General features: G+C 36.6%; 1 long non-coding RNA gene across 2 annotated transcripts in view; it reads left to right on the top strand.

Annotated features, from left to right (window-relative positions):
* Positions 1 to 20,162, top strand: part of LOC119232338 (uncharacterized) — a 73,253-nt gene extending 53,091 nt beyond the window's left edge. The window contains exon 4 of one of the 2 annotated variants that reach the window (XR_008549542.1): positions 19,927 to 20,162. This is a non-coding gene — a long non-coding RNA (uncharacterized LOC119232338). Of the gene's footprint in view, positions 1 to 221; positions 296 to 19,926 lie in introns of those variants that run through there. The other variant, XR_005122048.2, reaches the window with a different exon arrangement.
* The last annotated feature ends 6,985 nt before the right edge of the window (positions 20,163 to 27,147 follow it).

Below are 27,147 nucleotides of genomic sequence, written 5' to 3' on the forward strand. Positions count from 1 at the left end.
CTGAGGATGATATACATTCTTCATATAAGCCATGTAGAAATTCCCTAGAGCATAAACATTCAATAAATGCTTTATTATTATTATTATCATTACTTAGCGAATAATAAATTCTTTTGCATAATGTGTGGTATTTGGTGACAACTTAATGTAATTACTTATAATAATATTCATGATTTTATTTTCACTTTAATTAATAATGGTTTTTATTTTTTTAACTTCAGCTCTGTCTATGATGTCTGGTACAACACAGTCAACACAAAAAATGCACATCATAAAAATAAATTGAACTTGTCAGGGGGCCTGCCTTTTTTTTAAAAGCAAACCAACACCTTTCAGAACAATCTCTGGGGATATAATTAAATGCTCCGCAAATGACAAAAAATTGAAAATGAAATACAAACAAACGCAATTTATGTGGTAAGAAAAAGGAAAACATTCTCATGCAAAATGGTCTGAATTGATCAGGTGGAATATGGAACAGACAATCCTTTTAAAAAGCAAAAATCAATACTCTGATGGAAAAATTCTATAGTTCATTTTAAAGTGAGAAAATGGACAGAAAAAAATAACTAGAACTTATGTGACCGTGTTAGAAAACAAATCAGGACTTGTCAAAAGAAGAAAATATCAGCAGTTGAACTTGTAGCACAATGGTTTCTCATTTTTTCCCATACATTTTAATGAACAGCAAAATGGCATAAGGGAGTCAAGAGAATGCCAGAACAGCCTAAGAAGACACAAGTTGCAATGGCAGGCATATGTAATGGAGTAATGGAGATACAGTGGGGTTTGTTTGAATGCCAGTGATCCCATTTCAGTTATTGATCTTGACTGTCTAAAACTTGATTTCTCTGTTTGCCAACTGATTCTTGCAAGCCACATGTGTGCACAAGTGCATGAAGCCTGGCTCCAGCCGCCTTTACCATGCACAAGTGCTGTTTCGCAGGCTTCATCCTGGGTACTGTATCCTGGTCATAACACTTGATAGCTGCAGGCCTGGAGGAATATTTTCAAACTTTCCAAAGGCATGAAATGTTATGCAAACTCTGCAACTGTAAGTGTCAGTGAACAGAAATGCAGAATTCCCTCTGGGATGAGGGACTGAGGACAGAGAAATCTGCCCTGGAATACTGATTGTGTCACTTAATAACCATACGACCAGCATGAACCTACCCTACTTATTTAGCCTCACAAACATTTCCTCTTCTGTAAAACAAGATCACACATTTCACTTGAAAGAGTTGGAAGTTTGTTTTTTTTAATAGATTCTTTTTTTTTTTAAGATTTATTTATTTATACAAGCACTGGGTACAGTGAGAAGCGCGGGAGGGTGAGAGAATTCACCAGAGCCAGAGCAGGGAGCAGGGAGCAGAGCAGGGAGCAGAGCAGGCAGAGGGACCGAAGTACACTGCTGAGGGGAGTAGCAGGCGGCAGGAGAGGTCTGCGCGCCATGCGGGACCCTCCTCTGGTGGCCGAGGAACAGCAGGGGATCGAACCGGCGCTGCAGAAGCTGCGGGCAGTTCGCAACCCAGCACTCAACCGTTGCGCCACCGGGGAGGCCCAAGAGTTGGAAGTTTTAAGCGTTATAAAACATGGATCAGTTCTCCACCCACAAGGTGCCATGTGTTTTCACATAATATGCAGAAGAATTTATTTGCATTATTTTCACAAAGAATATTACAATTATTTTTTTAGAATTTCTACCTTTTAAAAAATTACCTTTTTACTACTTTCCATAGTACCTCCAAAAAGAAATCACCAGAGAGAGTAGAGATGTGTAGAGGGAAGAAAGAGAAAGAGGATTATTCCAGGCTCTCCAATATACATGTAGTTGTCTGTCTCATTTGTGAGCAGATCATGGGAATATCTATAGGTTTTAACCTCAAAACTCTTTGGAATGGCCACTAAGTACTTTCCATTAATGAACGCAAAGACAATTGTTAATGACATTTATATTTTTTGTGAGTGGAAATACTGCTTGTCATTTCTCGTTTCCTCTCTTTCTGTTTCCATTCCTTTTCAAAAGTGGTTTGATTTGTGCTCCTTATTTTTCTACAAATATGCTAGACATCCACATACCAAAAAATAAATACATGAATCTAAACACAGACTTTATATTTTTCACATATTTTGACTCAAAATGGATCATATGCCTCTATGTAAGATAAACTATAAAAGTCCTAGAAGATAACCTAGGAGAAAAGACAGGTGATCATGAATGATACTGGATATGGATTGGACCCCAAAGGCACAGCCCATGACATGAAAGAATTGATAAATTGAATTTCATTAAAATTAATAATGTCTGCTCTATGAAAGACACTGTCAAGAGAATGAGGGGGGAAAGACACACTGGAAGAACATATTTGCAAAACATGATAAAGAACTGTTATTTAAAATCTACAAAGAAATCTTGAAACTCAGCAATGAGAAAACAATCAACCCAATTAAAAAATGTGTCAAATACCTTAACAGTAAGCTCACAAAAAAGGCATATGCTATATGTCACCAGGGCAAAGTTTCATGGATACATATAATTTTTTCCAAATCCATTAGAAAGTACGTTACCAAGTGTGCACCCTCATGTAAGTTATGGACAACAGATGATCAAGATGTTTCAACTGAAACAAAAGTATCTCTCTGGTCTTCGGTCAGTGATGTTGCTAGTGGAGGAACCAGCCACTCTGTAAATGAGAACAGTATCTACATAGGAAATCTCTGGGCTTGGCACTATATTTTGCTATGAACCTAGATTTTCTCAAATTTAAAAAAAAAACTATTTTTTTTAATTTAAAAAGGTGAAGAGATGAAGAGAAACTTATTGTGATATTTTTATTATGTTCAAGTGGGTAGAAAGTCCCCCTCCACTTGATAGCAAAGTAGAAAAGGCAGAGATTAATGAGTCAAAGCTAATTAAAGAAGTAATTGCTGCTGGGGATGTACCCTAGGTAGGGAGGTAACTGTTCTGTAGGCTAAAAATATCATAGCTTAATAAAATAAAACTGTACAACTGAAAGGTAAGTAGAACAATAAAATGCCAAATATATTAAAATGTACTGTTTATTAGAAAAATAAATTGTATTCTGAAGTTCAGTAAAGACCTAATTAAGGTTGATTTTGACTGGACTTTCCTGTTTTTGCAACTATTGTTACTATTAATTGTTCTCTGGGGTCCAGACATCTCTTCACTGTTGGGAGTATTTGAGACCCTGTATTTCCTAGAATATAGTAATTGGATGTATGGTTTTAAGAAATTTTAAAAATGTCTAAAATGCTAATGAAAACTGTACATCTTTATTCAAGATCAGGCTGTACAAGTTAATTAAAATATCAGTTTCCTTTGCTTTGGCGTAGAATTATAGCTAATCACCTTGGAAAACTGGCTATCTCAGATATTTGTATTATATGCCCTCTATTAGTAAAAAGAGAAACACATTAGGAATTACCTGAACGATTGGAAGTCAAAATTTTTTAAACCTGGTATCCATTTTTTAAACCTGATACCTGGAAATAACAAAGGAATTATTAAATAATGAGACTATTTGTAAAATTCACTAAAAGCTGTTCAAATTGTTGTGTAATCCAGACTCTTCCAGGTACTTGCAGTCCCTTTGGTTTCTTCCATGCTACAGAAATTTTGTCTTATACTAATTACATGGGTGATATTTCAGCAAAGAAAAATTAGCTAATCATTTTGGTTACACAAATGTTACCACAGCAATTACTCTGTCATCGTATGAAAGCAGGCTTTTAGTTCTAAATTATTTGAACTGCTTTGGTTGACTCACTGAAGTCATCTAACCTTTTGTCTAGTTCTGTAAATAAGTTTACAAGAACTAAGAAAAAGACGGATGAATAAACTCAGTTACCAAACACAGTAATAGCTGGTCACTGGTCACTTCCTTCAAAGTTATTCAGAAGTTCCCATTGATTTTATTTTAGATAAATTTGAATCAACTTCTTTTGTAGTTGCCCTTCACACTTGCACCAGAGAGAATGAATACACTCACCACAAAACTTGTGTTCTTCATAAAAAGCTTAAGCTAACATTATGTACTCTAACGAAGTCTTTACTAGAAGGGTTGAAAAAACAACAACAGGGCCTCCCAGGTGGTGCAGCGGGTTGAGCACCGCACTGTGAAGCTGTCCACAGCCTCTGCAGCACGGGTTCAATTCCCAGCCAGCCAGGGAGATATCCACATGGCGTGGCAGACCTCTCCTGCCTCCCCCATTGCTGCCCTCAGCAGTGTCCTTGGTCCATCTACCTGTTCTGCTCCCCACTCTGTCTCTGGTGAATTCTCTCACCCTCCCACGCCTCTGACTGTACCCCACTTCTTGTATATATAAATAAATCTTTAAAAATAACAACAAATAAAGGAACAATTGCATTATACCATGATCAACTAATTCTTATTAAAAAAAATCACTTTTGAGTCTAAAGCCTTCTCACCATACATCGGCTTTTTGTTCCTTTGAAGATGGTGAAGTCAATTTTATTCTGATCTTGATAATCCTACTGCTCTGAACATGAGGTCGCTGTCTGTCATATTACTTCATCTGGTCTGTGACTTTTAATCAGATGTTCCATTAATTGATGATTATGTGAAAACCATAGATTCACCCTCTGTTACTTCGTAAAGCTTACCCCCAGCCCACTGAGAGTTATTGGCTACCATCTTTATATTCACCTGTAAAATTTCTGGCCTCCCACTTTCTAAAATGCTTTGTAAGTTCTACATTTGTTCTTTTACTCAGTCAAGAGACTAGATAGAATTTCCCTGTTTTTGTGACAAAACATCACCAACTGCACACTGGGATCTTTCTTTTTAATTTACAGTAGCTTCACCAAAGGGGAGGTGTTTTTCCCACATCATTTGTTTTCCAGGGGAGGACATGTTTTGTTTTGTTTAACTTCAATCCTTTGGTGTAAGTTTCCTCAGTGGTTCTGTGTGAAGGAAGAAAAATAATTCAGAACATGCATCACCTCAAAACTTACAGTTCAGTTTCGGGCTCAAAGTATGATCTTTTACAGCAAGTGCTAAATTGGAAAAATTCAACTCTCCAATCGACAAAACAAAGAATTTCTGATATTCCCCAATGAAAAAGAGACTGGGCCAGCAAGTGAGAAGTTAAGAAAATTGCTACTTGTTTTTTCTCTCTGCAAAAAATTTTTGCGGTAGAATTCTGTTATTAAAAAGAAGCACTGGTGTAAATTTCTTTATGATTCAGCTTTCCAACCCCATAGTTATGACAGTTTTCTTTTTAATTTAATATTTATTAAGCATGAATACTATGTAAATAGGACATCCTAATTTTGGTTAGAACGATCGCCAATAAGGAAATGATAGATTGAAACCCTGTAAATTCTTTTGTTTTTGTTTGTTTTAAAGTCTGACTTTTCCCCAGATTTATGGAGATGTAATTGACATATAGCATGTAACAACGTGATGATTTTATACACTTAAATATTTACAAGGTTTTAATATAAAAAGCTTAGTTTATATCACATGATTACCAGTTGCTGTTGTAATGTGGAACCATTAAAATTGTACTCTTAACAGCAATTTTTCTATCACATGACAACTTTCCCATTGCTTTTTAAACAAAAGGGTAATACAGGATCAAGTCATTTCTAGGTACTTGGGTAAGAAGAAAATCTGTCTGTTGGTGGAAAAATATAGAAGGATACTCAGAGAGGTAGGACTTCATGCTTTCTAACAGGGATACAAGGAAGATGAGTAAAAGAATGAGGGATGATGCAGTGAAATGGAAATAGGGGAGGAATTAAATATAATACACCCCAAATCAGGAATCTTGTTGGCCTCTTTATGTTCCTTCTCCCTGAAACAACTCTACACAAGAGCCTAGGATATTATCTTTCAATAATTGAGACTTCCACCTTCCCAAGTTTCACTAGAAAGAATTGTTTCAGTTTATTTTATATACTTAAAAAATAGATTTGGTGGAACTCTGCAAGTTTTTGCAATTGTCAAATAAGTTCCCTAGCCCATTTCAAATTCAATATACAGTATTTCTCGAAAGTATTAAGTATGATAATTATACTGCTCATATATTTCCCTTTAATGTTTGTAATAACCAAAGGAAAATTAATGCAAGAAAGAAATATAGGTAATGATACTTTTCTTCTTAAGATATATCTCCCTAAGAGAGATATTGTGGTACCAGCTATAAATTACTATACCCATTTAAAGTGTTATAAAAATAAAAAACTAGTAGCTAGCAAATGGAGATTTGTGCCATACAAACTCTACTGCAGAAAGAAATAGCTTCTCACACTGAGGACATTCCCATTTAGACAAAATAATTTCAGCTTATTTTTTTCTTTGATATAACAGTGTTACCATGACCTTCATCCACATTGAGAATTTGGAAATATTTTCATTTAAATCTTCTCTCCATACAGATAAATGATTTTAACCTTGAAATCTCAGTTCTTTTGTGAAAAATAACTTATAAATATTTCAAACACTTAATATTTGTAGCAATAAATGTTTCAATATGAGTACAAAACTATGATCAGTGTCAAATGCAACAATACATAAGACCAGAATCCCTCTACACATATAGTTAATTGTAAATTCTCAAAAATAGTTTACATATTATTTAATCATGACATGATTTATATATATATTTCTCAGATTATAGTTTTGTTATAACTGTTTATTGGCCATTGTAAGCATTTGATTCAGCTACAGTTTTTTATATACTTATTACCAATATTGTGAAAAATATTGATTTTATCAATTTATACATTAATTTCACAAACATTCCTCGAACAACTATTACTTGCCAATCATTCCCTAAGGACATGAGTTATAAAGATAAGTTATACTTTATATTCTCTGTCCCTACAGAGCTCATGTTTGAGTAAGTAAAATAAATATGTGAAAATACATTTTAATTTAAAGCACACGTTAGGAATAGGTCTGTGTGTGCTCACTTAATCTAAGTACATTGCCTTAATTTGGCAAAACCCCACAGAGATAGACTATGGACATGACTCCCTGGAGTCCACAAGCCCACAAGCCTGCCCTAACCTGAGTGCACACTGGTCTGGGCAGAGCCCAGGATTTTTCCTTTTATATCTGACCCCAGGATCCTAAATGGACCAATCAAGTTTGAGGAAAATGAACCAATCAGGTTTGAACTCTCCAGCTGTCACTCAACCTTGAGTTAATTATTCAAATTAAAAATAGAAAGTAAGCTGATTGGTGCTAAATGGTCCAATCAGATGTTTATTATTAAAATGGTCCAATCAGGCTTGTAGGGTGGGTGACCCTGAAGAGGATATAAGGCAGATCAAGGGCCAGCTTGAGTCAGTCAACAACTAACCTCAAAGTGAGAAGGATTCGTTGGACCACCTTTGAAGAAGGATTCAGCAGATGGCCTCTAAAGAGAGAGAAGGATCAAGCAGGCAACCTCAGTGGGATTCACCAGACCTCCATAGTCTTCAGATGTCCAGATTTCCATAGAACTTTGCAGAAACCCTGCTGCTCCACCTACCTCTGACCCTGACTCTGAGATTGCCTGCAAGGAGCATAGTTGGCTTTAGCCTTGTGTCTCAAAGTTGTTCACTATTGGTGTATTCCAACAACTCTCAAAGAGCTGTACACAGCCTCTGGTTCTCTGGCAACACCACCTGGTGCTGTTGAGTCCATCAGTGTCTGGTCCAGCTCTGGACCAATCTTTGGACTGTGCCTATGGCTGCTGCAGTGTTAGTTCATGTTCCATGAACAACCTTTGTTTAGGACTTCTGGGTACTGCAAACACTCTGGGGTGAGTCAGTTGGCAACTTGTGGCCTCAGAAACTAGTTCATTTTCCTCAATCTCCTGTTTGTTAAATAAACCCTATTATTGTAGGTCCCTGAGCCTGAGTGATCTTGCAATCATGTGCATGGGTGAGAATGAACTGACAGTGACCTGTCCCCCACCTTGGACACTGTTCATTGGCACTATCCTGAGTTCTATTTTAGTATTCTTTGTTCACTGTTTTATTTTTTTTTTTTAAATATTAAATTTTATTTTTATATTTCCATACAATTGCAAACGCCCCATTCTGACCCAATCCTTCCCCTCCCGCTCCCCACCCCCCAAAAGTGTCTCTGTTCATAGTTTTTTGTTGATTTGATTTTCACTTTCTTATATTCATTTTCCTGTCCCTTATTTAAGTTTTCTAGATTCCTGCTATGAGTGAGACCATCCGTATTTTTCTTTTCTTTTTGCTTATTTCGCTGAGCATGATCCCTTCCAGTGCCATCCATGTTGCTGCAAATTGCATGTGTTTATCTTTTTTGAATGCTGAGTAATATTCCATGGATATATGTACACATCTTCTTGATCCAGTCATCTATTTTTGGCATTTGGGTGTTTCCAAAGCTTAGCTATTGTAAACAGTGCTGCTATAAACATAGGAGTGCAGTGCTCTTGGAATTGATGTTCTGTGTCCTTTGGGTAAATACCAGGAGTGGAATTGCTGGATCATATGAAGCTCTATGTTAGTAGGTCCAGAAATCTCCACACAGCTCTCCATAGTGGTTGGACCAGTTGCACTCCCACCAACAGTGTGCACTGTTTTAAAAGCAGGCCTAAGCAGGGATTTGGGTCAAATGTATTTATTAAAGAGGTCTTTATAGGAAGTCCTCTGAATTACTGACACGTTCGAACTATCTTTAGTGGCCTCTGGGGTGGGACTAAAGCATTGGTTCCAAATTTAGGGCATCTCAGAATTGGAGTTCTGATAGCACAGGTGGCTTGAGCCTACACTTAGAACTTTTCATTCTGTAGGCCCGCTGCAGAGTCCAAAGCCTTGCATTTTTCATAAATTCCCCCTAGATTCTAAGGCTGCTGCTCTTGAGACTATATTTTAAGCACCACTAACTTAGTAGGTGAGAGGACATAATAGCATAAGTCACCTGCATAAATATTCACATATCTTTAAAGTCCTTACTCTTACCTAAATATCACAGTTTTCTCATACTTTCAACCATTTATTTCATCAACAATTTAATTTGTATTTTTTTTCATGCATGAACCTAGAAAGGTCTTTCCCTTGCATTAACTAGTTATTTACCAGGTGATTAAATTCAGGTGTTAAATTAGAAAATATTGGACTGGTAGAAGGTACAAAGTTTATTTTTTTTTTTCTGGAATGCCTACTGCTAGAAAATAAATGTCCATTTTTGATTTGAAAGAAGTATGCAAAGGTTGCCTTTAGTGTACGAAACAATGTCCTCTTGGATAATTCATGTGAAATAGCTTTCAGCTACTTATCTAGATCAGGATGTGTAAGTAGTGAGTGTGTGAGTGTGTGTGTGTGTGTGCATGAATGTGTATTAATGATATGTGGATGTATAGCTTGAATAACTTTGTGTATATAAATATTTGATAAAATTCTTCCAAGCATAAAATCAGGGTTTTCTTTACACCAAGCAAAGTATTTTCATGAAGTTCATGGAGATGGAATAAAAACATAAGTCTTGTAAAACAGTGTGGCAAAATAACTGCATATATACCTCATTGCCTTTGAATAAAGAACATTTTGTGGAGAAATCTTTTCACTCTGATTCTCGCCTATACTATAGGTTTAAAAAAAAAACCATTTATGGAGGGATATTTTTAAAACAAAATTTATGTTTGTACTTATGCGGGAAATATAGTAACAAAGAAATGTATTTAACTGCAAGATGTTATTTGTTTCCACAGAATATACATGCATTTTCTATTCTGAGTATACATTTAAATCCATATAAAAGGGGCACTTTATTTTCCAAGGACACTGAGTAGAATAATGAAAACTGACTGAAAAGAAATGAGCTCTACTACTGCATATACTTGGGTCTTTAAAGGCATCAGAATTACAAAGCTAAGAAGATAATATCAGCTGCATAATGTGTTCATCCTAATATGCAATTTTAGATGGTAAGGGTCTGAAATAACTATACGAAGACTCTCATTTTCTGAATATTTATCTCAATAATATATATATATATATGTACATGAACTACATGTGATAAAAAAATTGAACAAGCATATTCCATTGGCTAAGAAGCTATAGAGCAAAATGTATTTTCTCTTATTATAGACATTTAAATAAATGCACTGTAAGTATCTAGTCTGCAAGAAATAATTATTAAAGGGTCATGATACACACATTAGATACAACTTTCCTCCCTCCAATGTCTTATTTTTAAATCTTTGTTGTTGTTTTTTTTTAATTTTTTGCTTACATAACTGAATTCCTTTCTTTTTGCTGAAGTGCCAGTTATTTCAGTGTTCTGTTTTTCAATGATTTGCTATATTTCAATTCAATCCCATGCTTCAAACCTGGTGTTCTTTAAAAGAAGCCTTTGTGATTTGCCATAGCTTCTCTGGTTTTACCAGGATTCAATTTAAGCCAGGTCTTTAAAGACTGGGTAGATCTAGAATTTCACTGGCCCTTTGTTTAATATTGAGAACTTATAGCCTGAGGAGTTCATGGATATGGGAAGAAGCCAGACTTGTGAATTTACACCCATATTCACTCATCCTCTTCTTTGTACCAATTGCTGTAAAGTGGCCTTTAGGGCCTTTTAACATATGCAATCCAGACAGCAACACTCCCAGGTTGTTGTTATCTTCACAGAGTCTATTCATTAATGTATTAAAGCCTGTTCACACTGCATCCTCTCTCCAAACCATTTTCTTTCCATGCTTCCCATGTCCATTGTCGGCCCTTTCACCCCACCAAAAAGCAGCTTCAACTTCAAAGTCCATCACAAATGACTTCTCTTTTCCTTTTTTAAAATTCATTTTAATTTATTTTTAATTATTATTTTTTAATTTTATATATTTTTTACATCATTTTTCATTTTTGCACAATGTATGCATTTTCATCTTGGTTATAAGTCCCCATACAATTCCCACCCCTCCTTGTTTTGATCCTACTCCTTCATCCCCCCAGTAGCGTGTCTCTGGTTTATAGTTGCTTGTTGATTTTGATTTTTTTGATTTTTGTTTTTTGTTGTTGTTCATATTTTTAAATTTTATTTTATATATTTTACATCATTTTTAATTCTTGCACAGTGTATGTATTTTCATCTTGGTTATAGTCCCCATACAATTCCTACCACCCTTCCCCCATACCCCACCCACTGTAGTGTGTCTCTGGTTCATAGTTGCTTGTTGATTTTGATTTTTACTTTATTATAATTAGTCTTTTTCCTGGTCCCTTATTTAGGTTTTCTAAATTCCTGCTATGAGTGAGACCATCTGGTATTTTTCTTTTTCGTTTTGGCTTATTTCACTGAGCATGATCCCTTCCAGCTTCATCCATGTTGCTGCAAATTGCATGAGTTTATCTTTTTTGATTGCTGAGTAATATTCCATGGTGTATATGATCCAGTCATCTATTTTTGGGCATTTGGGTTGTTTCCATAGCTTAGCTATTGTAAATAGTGCTGCTATAAACATAGGGGTGCAGGTGCCCTTTTGAATTAATGTTTCTGTGTCCTTTGGGTAAATACCTAGGAATGGAATTGCTGCGTCATATGGAAGCTCCATCTTTAGCAGGTTGAGGAATCTCCATACAGCTTTCCATAGTGGTTGGACCAGTTTTCACTCCCACTAGCAGTGCAGGAGAGTTCCTTTTTCTCCACGTCCTGGCCCAACATTAGTTGTAACTAGTTTTTTTTGATATGTGCCATTCTCACTGGTGTAAGATGGTATTTCATTGTAGTTTTGATTTGTATTTCCCTGATTACAAGTGATGTTGAACATTTTTTCATATGCCTGTTTGGCCACAAATGACCTCTTCTATGGAAAACATGCTTATCTCATCTACTCTCTGTTAGGAATCATCCCCTGATCTCTGTGAACATTGCTTAGAGGCTCACATCTACATTATAGGATTGAAAACTTGGAATATAGTTCCTAATGTATGTCCCTGCTACTCCACAAAGTCTATGAACTATTGGGAAAATGCCAACAGCTATGCCTATTTATTATTAGCTATCAAGGTATATAGCATTTCCAGAATTGCCATCTTAATTGTAATTTCTGTCCAGTTCTACCAACATGCATTAAGTAGCCACTGTTTTCCCAAGATTTGAGATAATCCTGAAGACTTTTAAGATGGATTGATATTGAAAGTTTGGGATAGAAATAACAGATATGTATGGAGGCTACTTCATACAGCAAAAATATGGTAGACTTTTCTTGAACAAGAAGTCTTGTATTATCTTAACACAAGAAAATGGGGAATACTCTGAATTGGAAGAGTATTCCAAAGAATATCAGGAGACACAGAGAGAAAAAGGGTTACTACTTGGAGAGTGTGTGACTTTTCTGCACCCAGAAAAGGTGTGTGTGTGTGTGTGTGTGTGTGTGTGTGTGTGTTTGCCAACAGAACTGGATGCTGAGATTTCATGAAGATTTTATAACTGAAAATAAGTGCTTCCCAATGACAAACTACTATGTGGTCAGTGAAATAATTGTAGTGAGAGGCCACTGAAATGCTTTTATCTGGTGGAAAGCAATCAGAGTAGGTAGACAACTTGCCATGTCTCAGGAAATATGGCCATCTGGGGACTATTCAGTCCAGCCAGCGATGGTGATCAGAACACCTCTACACCTGAGAATGGGGTTAAATGTCTTTTAAGACAAATTTATTTTGTGTTAATCCTTGCTCCATTTTCCAGTGTTGTTTCCTCATCATCAGTGTGATTAAGTCTAACCACTTGGATTGAATAAGTACCCTGAAGCATGGGTAGTAGGAATTCTTATGATAACATACCTTTAATTTGAACTAGAGAAAACTCAAAATATGGGCAATGAACTGGGCCAGGTAGTTATGTAATAGTACTAGTGATTCATTAAACTTGTAATTTTCAAATGTCACCAAACATCTGCCCACTGTTATTCCAGAATCCTTAATTAAATGGAAACATTTCTTAGGGTTTTAAAAATGTGTTTTTGTTACGGAACGGAACAGTGATATTCTCTATCTTTGTTTCTTCTGGTCTCCAAATTAGGTTCAACTTTGTCTCCTTTATTATCCTCCACTGACCCACCTGCTCCACCCCCCCATATCATACTATGTATTTCTTTTTTTTTTAATGAAGGGAGTGGAGAAAAAGCATTCAGAATATAGATAAAAGGAAATATAATTACAATAGAGTAGCCAGCAAAATAGGGAGCGATAAAAAGCAAGGAGTACATGGCTAAGGCTAGCTGGGATTTTTTGGGGGCTGGAGTCATGAAGACAGAGGAATCAGAAAGTTGCACAAATGAAGTAAATACAAAAGGAATGTGATTTTTATTTATTTTTTTAGATTTATTTATTTATTTATACAAGTACTGGGTACAGTCAGAAATGTGGGAGGGTGAGAGAATTCACAAGAGCCAGAGCAGGGAACAGAACAGGCAGACCAACGAAACACACTGCTGAGGGGAGCAGCGGGCACAGCAGGAGAGGTCTGCGCGCCATGTGGGACTCTTGCCCAGTGGCCGGCAGGGATCAAACCAGTACTACAGAGGCTGCGAGCAGCTTTGCAACCCAGAGCTCAACCGCTGAGCCACCGGGGAGGCCCAGGAATGTGATTTTTAAATGAAGCCTATGTGTCCCTTCACTATGTTTGAGAAACATGGGCAAAAAACTTGTTTTTTTTTTTTGTTTTTGTTTTCATTTTTATGTTGTAATTGCTGGGCTACTTTCTTCATCCTCAGTAATGCTATGAGCCTGAATAATAAGGGTCATGGTTTCAACAGAATTATATTTTAATTTTCTTTCCACAGATATTCCATATTGTATATATAGCATCACTCAGCCACCAATTTACTGTGAGTGGAAACTTCACTGTAAAAATGAGGGACTTCCAGGGCCTCCCCTGGTAGCGCAGTTGTTGAGTGCTGGGCTGCGAAGCTGCCCACAGCCTCTGTAGCGCCGGTTCAATCCCCAGCCACTGGCAAGGGTCCCACATGGTGCGACCCAGACCTCTTCTGCCTTGCCCGCTGCTGCTGCCCTCAGCAGTGTATTTCGTCAGTCTGCCTGTTCTGCTCCCCGCTCTGGCTCTGGTGAATTCTCTCACCCTCTTGCGCTTCTGACTGTACCCAGTGCTTGTATAAATAAATCTTTAAAAAAATTAAAAAATAAAATGAGGGAATTCCAAAAGAGGCACCTGAAAAGAAAATGAGGAAACTGGTAATAGTTCTGTTTATTGGAAAAGTGAATTAATTATTGACATTTAAGAAGTGGTAGAATGCATTCTGCCAGAAACTCATATATACTAGTAGAATTCTTGGTGATCTGAAACTGGAATTAATTAGCAGTATGGTATTAATGAGAACATGTTCAGTGGTCAAGATATTTATGATTTATTTAACAGAATTTATTGATAATATATATCATGTATTCGTAGCAAAGATGAATGGAAAGAAAGCTAATCAGAAATAAATCTTGCTCTAGCTACTAAGGCTACCATATCTACCCTCAACTTAAATAGTTAAATATGTAATGAAATTTAATATATATCTATGCTTAATATATATTTATAATCTAAGTTCTGTTGATTTATAAATACCACTTAAATCTATGCTTACTTTGACCTCTAGAAATATGAGTTATGAGAGCTAAATATATTATTTTGTAGTCGGGATGCTGTTTTGTCTATCTTTGTATTCCAAACACATGTCAACATACCTGGCATTGCAAATATTTGGAAAGATATTTGATGTGGAAGTGAATGAGTTACACGAACAAGTGAATGAGTAAGTGAATGCCTTAACTCATTTTTGCTAAAGAAATACACAATACCACCTGAGAGGATTTGCAAATGACCCTTTTGTAGATTATAGACTCTTGTTCATAGAAAGTCTGAACAGCTATGCATGACAGGGAGAGAAATACCTATCTGACGTTGAAAGATTTTGGAAGTTATCGTACCCTTAGATGTCACATGTCTGATGCTTGAATTATGTCTGTAGTGCAACAAATAGAATTCTTGAAATTAATTAACCTACGTAGGAATCCTAGACAAAGATGCATGAGGGAGCACTTGGGACCTGAATGCCCACACCCATCTGGCTGGAGGGGTCATCCCTAAATAGAATTTCTCATAAGACCTATCACTTGCTCTCATTGAAGGAGATTCAATATTCTTCAGATCCAAAGGTCTCCTGAATATGGAGTTCAAACCTCAACCAGACAGACTGTTGATGCCCAAGTAGCCAGCTTATGTTCTTGGTTTGTTTTTTTTTTTGTTTTGTTTTGTTTTTTTCACTGACAACATCATCACCTTATGCTTTTACTAGGATAGCAGAAAAAAAAGAGAGAAAGAAACAGAGTATATCCCCTTCTCACCATGATTTACCCACAATATAACCAACAGAATGTGCCTAGAATTTCTCTCTCTGGTTCTACAGGGATATGAGGAACCATTTCTTTTCTCATTTTTGTTAATCCTGGCTTTATAGAGATGCCCCAATAAAGGATACCTCTACATCATGTCGTGGCTTTCTGAATTATGTCCCAATGTTCCAACTCCTACTGCAAGATAGACATGACTTCCTATTGAATTACAAAGTCATCCCTTAGATACAAACATGGCCATTGTACTTCCACTGGACTGTGCAGGATAGGGGAGTGGTTTGGGAGAGAGTTACATCTTGAAATAAAACTCCCAAGAGAAGTTGCTTCTTTCCACTGAGTGAAACATTCAAATCATGATTTTCCCCCATGAGAGGGAAATTCAGTACACATGAGGCTATTCAGAAAGCAATATGTAATCATTGTTTCCAGTTGCATCTTCACAATAACACTGCATGATAGGCAGGCTCAACTCAGAGGAGTTAAGTAAATTGGTCAATGCAACAAAATTAGGATTTGAACTTGAAACTATCTGACCCTAACTTTGATCTTTCCATTTCTTGCTAATGGACACCACTTAGGGTCCAACAGTCATTACACAAATAATGATGAATGGTTCCTGAAGGTCAGGGACATTTTCTTCATGACAGCAAAATTTGTCTTTTTTCTCCATTGGAATAGGTAATGGCATAAAGTAATAAGGGCTCATTAATATATGTAAAATATGTAAAACTTTGCATGACCTCTTAGATTAGGTGCTATATCAACTCTCGTGGAAATTTCACTGATTTACAGATTTTTTTTTGTTAAGGTTTTGTTCAGAGAGGTAATGTGGCACAGCCAATATGAGTTTTCCTCTGAAGTCAAAAGATGACTTCAAGTTCTGTCTTAAACCCTATCAGTTAGATAACCTTGAACATGATTTTTTTACCTTTCTGATGCTCATTTATTTTCTGGTAATATCACTATCTTCATGGGGTTTGTATAAGTTATACCAAGGTAGACTTGTGTGTATCAAATTTTAATGTGCAGGCAAATATCTAGGGGTCTTGTTAAAATGCATATTCTGATCCAGAAGCTTTTGGGTAGAGCCTGAGAGTGTCTATTTTTTTTTAATACTTCCAGTTAATGCTGATAGTGCTGGACTTTTTGGACTACATTTTGTAGCAGAGGTAGGGTCTTTTATTGTCAGCACTAAACAGTTTAGTCCAGATAATTTATTGTTTTGGGGGACTTTTTCAGTGCATTGTAGGATGGTTCATTGTATCACTAAAATAGTTTCTTACATACATATATAGAAATCAAATTAATGCATGTTCCTTTCTTTTCACAACATTTATTGCTTTAACAAGGTTTGACTCCAGGAAGATAATATTCCCTGGATCAGGAGTTATCAAATTGCCATTCCTCAGGGGCCAAATTGACTTTACCATCTAATTTTATAAATAAACTTTTACTGGAACACATACACAGTCATTCATTTACCAATTTTCTATGACTGCTTTTGCACTAAAACAATAGAGTAGTTCAGGCAGAGACTGTACAGCCCACAACATCTAAAATATTTACTATCTAGACCTTAATAGAAAAGTTTGCCAAGTCCTATTCTTGATACATGAAAATCCTACATCTTTAGTTCCTTTAAGCTACAGAAGCAGAGTTTCATAGCAGTCCTCTGGGTATAATTCAATAGCTGCTAAGTCAAGAACATTTCCTTTGGGTTGGTCCCAAGGAGAGAGGCTGGATTCTTTCCGTTTTTGAAATGAACCATTGGTTTCCACAACTCAGCATTGTGTAACTGCTTTAGAAAGAATGGAAATAAGAACATACCCCGGGTGCAAGGGAACATTAAATATATATAAATATTCTATAAATATATACACACACATTCAAGCACTGAGAATTTACATACCTAATTATTGTAATGACACTAGTCAGTCACAGGAAAAAAAATGTACCCCTCCCATGGTTGCCAGCTTTACTTAACCTGGTATGTTTGTGCTGATGCTAGCAATTTGCATTTGTACCAGATGCTGTAGGAGGCTGATTGTTTTTAAAAAACAATACCCAAGGATTTTGAATGGAAAGCACATAGGAAGAGATTTTTCTGAATGGAGGTAAAGAATGTTTTGTTTATGAAGTAAAGTTCTGTGGAAAGTATATAGGTAAGCTGCACTTGTTGCCACTTGTAGGAGAAATTTGAACTGTGTAGCTTAAGGTACAATTTCATTCTAGTGGAACTGATCATCACAAGTTATGCCTGTTATAACTGATTCACACACTCTTAGGCTTATTTGAAACAACAACATGTTAGAATAGGCTAGTTCAGGGTGTCTCAATCAGCACTGTTTGGACCAGATCCTGTTCTTTGTTGTGGTGTCTGTACTGTGCATGATAGAATGCTTGGATGCATCCTGGCCTTTACCCATTATATGCAGATGTTAACGCTTTTCTCATTAATGACAGTCAAAACTACCTCCAGGCATTGCTAAGTAGCCCCTGGAAGTAAAAACTACTCCTGTTTGACCACTTCAGGGTTATATTATTCTACAAGAAGAAATAAATCCACAATCCGAATGGCTTAATACCCCCAAAATGTATTTCTTGCTCAAATCAGTTCTGCTGGGCAAATGTGTGGTGGCTTAATATCCTGTACTACTTTAATCTTAGAGTACATCCATGGAAAATAAAGGGAAAGTGTAGAATTTAGTATAATCAAGTAAATATTTATGCCAGGAAGTAACACAGTTCATGTCTGCTCATATTTCATTGATCAGAGTGATTCAGATGACCATGTCTATGACAAGTAAAGAATGAGGATTAAGATCTGTCCAAGAATATCTGTATACATACTGTTGACTAGACAAGAAGTATATGTTCATCTCCACATTGTTCAATGAGCTTTTGCTGTTGCTGTCAAGGGTGGAGAGGCAGGATAGTATTATAGAGTGTGAGTTCTGAAACCAAAGAACTTACCATTAATATGTCTTCTTCAGTTTCTTCAATTAATGTCTTATAGTTTTAAGTGTACAGATCTTTTGCCTACTTGATGATATAATAGCTCTCATCTTACACAAGTTACATAAGTTTACTATGCCTGAGTTTCCTCATCTATAAAATGAGGACTAAAAACATACCTTACTCAGGGAGATTGCAAGAATTAGATATGTCAGTATATGTAAAGCCTTTAGAGAAATGCCTGGAACACAATAAGCACTTTGTAAATATGTTTAAATGAAAAGAAATAATATATACTTTTAAAATAAAAAATATTGAGAGACTGAGAAAAAGTACACAAAATAGTGTGTATTTAGAGGTATTCAGCAATTTTCAAATATGACACCTACACATGTGTGCATTAGAAATATATTACATAAATTAAAGTCTAGAAAGGCATGTTTTCAATAGAAGTCAGTTGAGATGCTACCAAGTTTATAAAATAAATCAATAAACAGGGCCTCCCCCGTGGTGCAGCAGATTGAGTGCCACACTGTGAAGCTGTCCACAGCCTCTGCAGCGCTGGTTCGATTCCCCGCCGGCCAGGGAGAGTCCCACATGGCACTGCAGACATCTTCTGTCTTGCCTGCAGCTCCCCTCAGCAGTGTATTTAAGTCATCTGCCTGTTCTGCTCCCCACTCTGTCTCTGGTAAATTCTCTCACCCTCCTGCGCTTCTGGACTGTATCCCAGTTCTTCTATAAATAAATAAATAAATCTTAAAAAAATAAACATATTGAAAGTATATTTTAAAATTATATTTTAAAACATTTGAAAGTATATTTAAAAGTTCAACCTAGGCAAAAAAAGAGAGCCATTTACTTTCTGTCCATTAAAGCCCCACTACCACTATAAAATGTTGACTACAGGGTTGTCCCTAGAGGCACAGGGGTTAAAGTCTCAGAGCTATCAAGTTATCACCAGCCACTGTGACAGAAGTTTGATCCCTGTCCAGGGAGCTGACCCACAGACCTCTCCTTGCTCCCCTCAGCAGTGTATTTCAGCACATCTGCCTGTTCTGCTCCCCAGTCTGTCTCTGGTGAATCTTCTCACTCCCCCGCACCTCTGGCCTATACCCCAGTTCTTGTATGAATAAATAAATAAAAATAAATCTTTAAAAGAATGTTGATTATGGATGAAAATACCTGATCTTGCTTATTATTAGAATTTTACTAGACTCCTTTGAAAATATAAGTGTCATTTTAAATGTCCACATATTGAAAATGTCATGTAAATATTGTGTACCTTATTGTTCAGTCTGTAGTAGCATCTGTTCATTTATGAGTATTCACTATATTTATTCATGTAGTAGCATTTTTTTTCAAGAGAACATGTTAAAAATGTTCCATTACCTTTCAAAGAGAGCAATGCCCCTCAGCACCACTTACCTGTGGGGTAAGACTGTAGAGCTCACACATTGATATAAAATAATAGTTACAATACACTTTTCTCCCATGGTAGTTGTGTTTACTTTAGAAGGCATTTGAGGAACTATTTCATTATGATTGTATAAAAATAAATGTTCTTTCATATGTACTATATTTATAACCTGATTTCTTGGATTTCCCAGATTCACCTGCTGTACAACTCCCAGACCATTCAACATACCTGGACATCGGCTTCCATCTTGTTCATCACTTCATCTTTATGTCACTTCTTCAGTAGAATTCTGGTCTAGTTTTTCTGATCTTGATTTCTTTTTGTCCCTTGACTCTTTGATCCTTTTAATCACATAAAGTTTCAAGTGATACTTGCAAATTATCACCCACTTGCAAGTATCTTATTAATGGTTTCCTTGAGCTTAGAAGAGAGAATTCAGAAAGAGTAAATAATATATCTCATTAGATCATGTTCTTTCAAAGTGTGCATCAAGGAATACTTGTGTCAGAACCATGTGATGAGCTTGTTGAAAACGCCTCTTTCTAAGCTTCAATTTAGATCTGGTGGATCAGAATGTTGGGAATGAAGCTGGAAATCTGTATATTAAAAAATTGTCCAGCTTATTTCTAAACATACCACATCAATATAGCCAAATGCTTTTAATAAGAAATCTTATAATAGGATTACAATATATATTCATTATACATATAATTTATTTGTAGAATTAGTAAAATTGATCAAAATAAGTTATTTGTATTTGTCATATGTATCATCATGTAATGAAAAATCATAGTCCCTTGCAAAATTACATACATGTGTTTTGTAATGATTAAAGTTAGGTTATGATTTCACCTGCTGAATTCTTTTACTAGGTTTAGAAATATGATCAGTAGAAAAACATCAGGAGAATATATTTAGAAAAAAGAATAGTAATGTGTGTGTGATTGTGTGCATGGGGTTTTTAGTATATTCACCCCTCTCCTGTGACTTCATCTTCACAAAAATTTCAGAAACATTTCTAAATAATAGATTATAGGATCTTGGAGAGCAAAGGGAGTGCCTCTTTCTATCTCTAAAATATCCTAGTGTGATGAAATATCCTGAATTCCCTTTAAACATTAAAAATGATAAGCAAGCTTTTCTAAACAGTGTTATTCCACACCATTGTTACCAGATCTTAAAATGATCATCTATAATCAAGGAAGAAGAAAAAGAACTCTAATATCAAACTTTGCTTTTTATATTGTGATTGAGACTCATTTCTCTTTAATTGTTAAGCCCCCTCATTGGGGTATAGTTATCAGTATAAATACCTTAGAGGGCCACCCTGGTGGCACAAGGGGTTAAGACAAAATCTATGACGCTGTCTGCAGCCTCTGCAGCATGAGTTCAATGCCCTGGCCAGCCAAGGAGCAACCCACATGGCGCAGAAGACCTCTCCTGTCTCACCTGCTGCTCCCCTAAGCAGTGTACTTTACACTTAATCTGCCTGTTCTGTTCCCCACTCTGCCTCTGTCCCCCACACCTCTGGCCAGTACCCCAGTTCTTGTATGCATTAATAAATATTTTTTTAAAAAAATAGTTTTAAAAATACCTTAGAATAGGAGTAATCTATAGTTTCAAGGTCAGTTTTTTTATTGCATATTTTTTAATTTAGTTAATACATTGGTTCACAATACTATATGTGATTTAGGGGTATAGGGCCACACCTCTTCAGATGTGACTATTTTTTTTTAATTTTTATTTGTATATTCCCCATACAATTGCAACCCCAATTTCGACCCCAATACCTCCTCCCCCACCAAGAGTGTCTCTGGTTCATAGTTGTTTGTTGATTTATTCTACCCCACCACCTAAACATCTCAAATCCCTTATCAAAACCTACTGAGCCCCTGTCTTTGCTCCTCACTTCACACTCAGCCCTGGTAGCCTCAATTCTACAGTCAGATTTCAAGGGTCTTTTTTTTCTTTATATTCCACATGTGAGTGAAATCATCTGTCATTGGTCTTTCCCTCTTGAATATTTACTTAGCATAATCCCTTCCAGTTGTATCATGTTGTTGCAAATGACAGTAATTCATTTTTTTAATAGCTGATATTATTCCATTGTGTGTGTATATATATATATATATATATATATATATATATATACATACACATATCTTTATCCACTCATCTGTCATGAGCACTTAGGTTGTTTCCCTCACTTTGCTATTATGAACAAATCTGTATATTTTTCCCTTCTTTGGGTAGATACCCCAAGATCAGTTTAACCAAGTAAATTTGAACAATGACATCAGATTATGATCTTTTCCTATAATAAAGCATTTTCCACAATCAACCTTCCTTTCTATCAGCATAACAATTGCAGCCCATAAGAAGCAGTGACCCCATTATTAGAAGTAGGAAATAATTAAACCTTTCTTCAAAATTTGAAGACATTTGCCCATATATGTATCATGCATTCTCAGCAAATAGCCTATTAAAGGAAGATGAAATTTTAGGCAATTTTATTTACTATCATTTTTCTCTCTCTCCCACTCACTCTCTCTCTCCCCACTCCATCCCTTCTACCCTTCCACTACCTTGATTGGGGTTTTATCTCTTTTTACTAATATTTCCGTAATGATCTCCAGTCTTTCAACTTGTCTTTTCTCTATGTTGCTGCTATGTGTCCCGCACTATTTAAAAACTGTGTGTGTGTTTACTTGAAGTCCATAGCAAAAAGTTCCAGCTTCTTAATATAGATTAGAAGATAATGAATAATCTGATCCATCCCCAACTCCATAGCCACACTCTTCTATCCTTCACAACTTACCAGCCACACTGCTCACATGCATACAAAAATATACTGTGTCCTGGCTGGTCAAACCAAGCTTTCTGCTTGAACTTTACTTTTTCTTTTCTCCATGCTATGTTTCATGTCTTTTTCTGCCTGGAAAACTCTATCTTCTCTCATCTATTTGGTGAATGTGACCTGTCATTTGCCATTAAATGAGAACCGCTTGAAAACTTGTCCTTAAGCAGGATGAATTAGGTGCTGAAGGTAATCCTTTAGGGCAGTGCTTACTCCTACATAGCATTTATCACATTATATTAAAAGACTTGGCAGCCCTGTCTTTCCTTTACTTGATTGTGGGTTTTACAAAGGTAGGGAATGAATGCTATTGTGTTGGGGGTCTCCAGTGTTTAGCATAATGCCTCCCAAATAATAAACTCAGTGAAAGCTTACTGCATCAGTGAACTTGAAAGTGTTTGATACTTAGGGGAAGGGGGGAGAAGCCATGATGACACAGCTGGATTTGCAAAGGCAGTGTCCTTTACTTCTCCCCAAAGCAATTTAGGTAGCATGATAAATGTTTCCTGGAGCTTGTGGGAGTAACTAGTCTCACATTTATAGTGACTGTCAGATCAAGGCTGTTGAGTCACACACAGATTTGCGATCTACCTCTTTCAAACCTCTCTGTCCTATTTAAACAGTATAAGAGATCCTGTACAGTGTGTCCCTTTGCTTAAGATAATTATGAATGCATCAGAGTAATAAATATCATGTGATTAATTTGTTGACCTTACATTTCTGATATTTTTTTCCTATGCAATACTAGCCTGTGATGCTGTAATTATTATAAGACGGTAAAAGATTCTATGATGAAATATATTTGAGTAGTTTTATGAGTTAAACACTATTAAAAATGTCAGTCACGTGCCACATAACCATGTTCATGTCAACAACAGACTGCATATATAGGAGGGAGGTCTCAGAGTGTGTATTACCTACTACAGTGTAGCCCATATAACACAGCATTTCATAGCAGTAGCCTCATATAGCTCATGTTTACTGCATCTCTTGAAAGCGTAATTTTCCCTTGAGCTTGATTTAATCTCCTGTTGTTTTGTTCATCATGGTCACTAAGTGTGCAAAAACCTCTGCCAACATTGCCAGTCAGCGTTTACATAGAGTGATTGACCTGGAAGCAAAATTTAAAATGATGAAGCACTACAAAAATGAAACATCAACCATGGCTGCTGCCTACCAGTCAGGCATGTCCCATACCACCACAGCTATGCCCTTGAAAAATAAGAACAAGGAGTCAGAAACTGTGAAGGATCTGCTTCACTGAAGCAAGGACACTAACAAAAACTTGAGACGAGCCTATATCTGATATAGAGAAACTTCGAATGCCTTGGATTGAAGACCAGTCACAGAAGTTTAGTTCCCTCAGTTACAGAAAAATTGATACCAAATCAAAAAGTGCGTGTAATTTTGAAAGAAAAGACTGGACCCCATGAAGAGGTTGAATTTACTGATAGCCCTGGGTGGTTTCAACCATTAAAGAATCATCATTCGTTATATAATATGAAAGGCTGTACAATTAAGTCCCCCACCAAGGCATTTCTTGAAACATATCCCTATTCTTTAGCAACCCATGGCTGCACTTTATAATATGATAGGATATAATAAATCTATATGCCACTTCCAAATAAGATCTCTTCAAAGGTTGAAATGTGAAATATGGTCTATCTTTCATGAAAACAATTTTAAAAATATACAATTTCATGCTTGAGATGATCACACACAATTCTCAATCCAAGAGTCGCTAATTCTCTTTGAGATCTTCAATAACAAGAGAACGTACTTCAGAATTTTTAATTTCTAATTGTCAAAGTAATAAAGAACTTAGTGAGTTTTTTTTTCCCATCATGGATCAACAAAATTATGAAAATGAATGTAATTTTAATCTGAAGACTTTTATCCAAGTGAAGTCTGAAGTGGTAAGGAAGCTCTACAGTGGTCTCCCTGCAGCCAGCTAGAGGCCACACAGGTCACAAATGAACATATGAGTCAGGTATGTGTGAGATTGGGGACAGGGGCCCACAGGGCATCTGGGAACCTCCCTGGGCTTTCCACACTGGCATCTGGGCTGTCCACACTGGCAGCTTCATCTGCTCTGGGGCTCTTGCTGCTGTGTTTTTGCATATGGGACCAGGAGCCTCCTGCTAGCAGGAAATAGTGGTTAGATTTCCTGGGGACATTGTAAGACAGAATAAAGGAATTATAATGTCTTGGAGAATAAACTAATTTAACTGCTTGGTTTTACTGAAAACACACCATTTCAGCCCTTTGTGCTTTTTCACATTTGGTATGTGTTCAATTCCTTGATAATTCTGCAAGTCATTCTGAATGATATACAGATTTCAAAATTATGCATCTTCTGTATAGTTAGTGAACTTTGTTACACTTTGCCTTTAGTATAATATTATTATTTAAAGGTTATATGAAAATATAGACCTAACAAAAATGATAGCTTTATATACTGATTAATATCTTTAATTGAATATGGTATCTTTTTGAATTTGGAGAATTTTTCAACTTGGGAAAATCTCACTCATCTTTCTATGTTCAGATGAATGTCCTGCCTACCTGAATTTGGAAATACTATTGGGTATTACAGTTTAGGGAGCAGGGGAGAGGGGATGGGCTGTCTCCAGCACAATGGAAAATGAAACAAGTGGCCCTTTACAAAATAAATCACAGCAATTTTCTTGCTAAGTGAAGAGCTTAGAACACCAGCTGGAAGAAATTTAGAATGATATGGAATTCATGTGACCTTGATTGTTACAACACATTTTAAACTGTATTTCCATGGAAACACTGTGGGAAAAAATAACAGAGAATTTGCTGGATCTGAGAACAAGGGTGGTAAGGAAGGAAGCTTTCCTGCAAGTTCTGCATCAAACCTGTAGCAAGATCAGATGGGGCCAAAAGTCCAGTCTTACATACAGTGAATCATTGAAAAATTAGATATTATATGTCTCCTACAAAAATCCATCAACTCTACACCCACCAAGTCTTATGATCCTGTCCACCAGAATGACAGTGAGAACAAATCTGTTTTTTTTTTCCCATCGATTATGTCATTAACTCTCCCAATTCTAATTCTAAATTACTCGATATATTCCCTTTATTCACCAAACCTTCCCTCCCTTCCCACAGTCTTCCTGGGGGATCTTTGTAACTCCTACCAATATTTAAATCCTTTGTACCTTTGTACTTTTCTTCAACTGTTCATGACATAATTCAGAGTATCCAGAAGACACCATTTTCCTTCTATAGAGTTAAGCTGGATTTTTTCCCTTATCCTGCATTTATCTAAAAAAACTAGAAGTCATGTCAGCTTCCCCCAAGATCCCAATTTCTGCTTCTAGACAGTTAACCACTCTCACCTGGGCAAAAACCTTTGTGGCTTTGAGGCTCATTTATCTATAACTCACTTATCCTCTTCATAGCAATCATCTGCAGACCTGCTTGCCACCACTTCTTCCCCTCATTTATTCAACAATTGAGCATTTATCTTACAGCAGCCATGTCCTCTCTGACTGCTCTCATATTTCTAGATTTCTTTGATGTAAATCCAACACCTGACATCTAGTTCCCAGGTGCCCTCCCCTCTAGCATTTCCCTCCAGTCCCCTTACTTTCAAGGTCCTCCTATAGTATTTGTCACTACCAAAAATATTTCTTCCTCTAAAGTTAATCACAACATTTTGCCCTCTGCCTTCCCCAAGCACCCGATGCAACCATTATTAAAATGCATACGAACATCAAATTCAGGACCTTGATATCTTCCTTTGTATATTCTTTTGCACAGCTTAGAATGTATGACTCAGAATTATGCCATCCCATTGTAAGCAGTTACATTTAGCTTGTTACTCTTATTTCTTTAAACCTAATTTTTTTTTTAAAAAAAAGCTTACCCTCAAATAAAACCTATTTAGCAGCATACCTGCATCTATGAGCCTAAAGCCATAGAAAAATTACAAAACCAGAAAGATTAGTATTAGTAACAAAAATCAGAAAAGTTGAAGACAAGTGTTAAAAGTTTTTCTCGAGGGATAGAGTAGATAGTCGCAAACAGCAGCAACTACGAGAACTGCAAAGTGCCTGCTCCATTTTCCAGTGTTTATTTGACAACTTGAGCAAAGAGTTTGTGTGTAGTGCCACATTCCCTTTTGGGAGACTGGTGATTGGGTTAAAATACAACACGTGTAGGAACTTAATCAGTCGTTTTAGCTGTGAGTTTGCTGGAAGCTAACTTACAGGGGTATGAGAATGAGGGAGGGTTTTCTTTTCCTTGTAAATGACTTCGCTTGAATGCTGTTTCAAAGAGTGACATTTGAGCACTAATGGGAAAAAGCCATTAAAAATGGGGAAGTTTGGGGCCTCCCCGGTGCGGTGGCGCAGCGGTTGAGCGCTGGGTTGCGAGGCTGCCTGCAGCCTCTGCAGTGCTGGTTCGATCCCTGGCCACCGGCGAGGGTCCCTCATCTCATGGTGCCTAGACCTCTCCTGCCGCCCGCTGCTCCCCTCAGCAGTGTACTTCGGTCCTTCTGCCTGCTCTGCTCCCCCTTCTGGC

Source organism: Talpa occidentalis, unplaced genomic scaffold (genome assembly GCF_014898055.3).
Source record: "Talpa occidentalis isolate TD23 unplaced genomic scaffold, MPIMG_talOcc4v2.1 talOcc4.7, whole genome shotgun sequence".
Lineage (NCBI taxonomy): Eukaryota > Metazoa > Chordata > Mammalia > Eulipotyphla > Talpidae > Talpa > Talpa occidentalis.